Below are 1518 nucleotides of genomic sequence, written 5' to 3' on the forward strand. Positions count from 1 at the left end.
AATGTATGCCCTGTAGTTTTGGACTCGCCCACCCCGTGAAAAAAGATCTCGAAAATTCATTCTGTTCATATCCCTCATGACTTTATAAATTTCTCTAGCTTCTCATCCTCCGACGCTGCAGGGAAATTTCGCCCAGCCTCTTCGGCTTCGCCCTAAAGTCCAAACCATGCAACCCTGGCAACCACATTGTGAATATTTTTTGAGTAATTTTACGTGAATTTCTTTATTTCCCAATAATACCAATAAGCTTGGACAACGTCAATCTATTTGAAATTGAAAAGTAAAACGTGATGGGCTGCAAATTTCAATGCTGTACGAAATTGAGCGGGCACAACGGCAGTGTATCGTGTGTCTGTAGTGTAGTCATTATCACGGTCGCCTCACACGCGGAACGTCCCCTGTTGGAAACCAGGCACAAGCTGCAGGGTTTGCCCCGCCATTACCAATAACAGGCTTCCGCACTGATGTCGACAGAGCTTTCCTGTTTGCTCTTCTCGTCAGCCACCCTTCTTTTGAATGTATTCGGACATCTCTGTGGTTGTGTCGAAAAGGAATACAATTCCACTGAATTGCAGTGCTATTTTTCGTTAAGTTTCTCTCCTGCCTGGTCCTGAATATGCGCTGTTTGCACTGCACAGATGGTCATCATTTTTAAACGTACACTTGGAGTGTCCTGATACTTTCTGCAGAGTAGTAGTTCTGCACTTGCTTTACGTGCAAAGGCATCCTGGTTCAATGCCAAGTAGAAGCCTGATTTTGCTGGTGTCACAGTGCACCACGGATTCCTGACTTACCCTCTCTTTCAAATGCATCTTAAGTTAGTCTCCGAGACGCCTACTTCCGATACTGTCTGTCATGTCTCAAACTGTATGAGAAGTCCTCAGTCATGTTTTGCAGTAGAGAAACATGTTGGCATTTTTTAGCGCCGGACACATTAGCGTGTCATATAGTCAACGACAATGAATGGATTTACGGACTCTGAAAAACCTCGACTCACGCTCTCGTAAAGTCCCTAATATTAAGGCGTGCTCTGAAATCTAAGCCATGTTGGAATCGAAGCTGAGCTAAAGACTGTCAGGCTACCAAATGACATTGTATCCATTTTGTTTTCATATCACAGAGGAGTAAGAAAATGCAAATAGCCAGGAATCAGAAAGTGAGGCACATGCGGCTCTGGTGAAGGAAATTCTATCTCATTTAGTCAGAAACAAGGGACGTGAAGGTCACTCAGAGATTTTCACATCGAGAAGAAAGCGCAATCACGTGCTGTTAGCACCTCATTTAACAACTCTCATCGCCGTTTACGTTCTGTTAATACGTTTAGAAACTGCCTTTTGTGCATCTCCAAATAGGCACCGTGGAGATTAATAAAATACAGTGAGTCGCATTCCTTCGTTTCCCACACAGGTTTCCAACTCAGCGGCAGCCGTCTGACATTTGCTCATGTCCAGGTCGGGAAAGCTCCGCAGACAAAAACGCACGGTTAAGGAGAAAGACAAGGGAAATGGCAACTCATTC

Source organism: Rhincodon typus, unplaced genomic scaffold (assembly GCF_021869965.1).
Source record: "Rhincodon typus isolate 14 unplaced genomic scaffold, sRhiTyp1.1 hic_rhity00003692, whole genome shotgun sequence".
NCBI lineage: Eukaryota > Metazoa > Chordata > Chondrichthyes > Orectolobiformes > Rhincodontidae > Rhincodon > Rhincodon typus.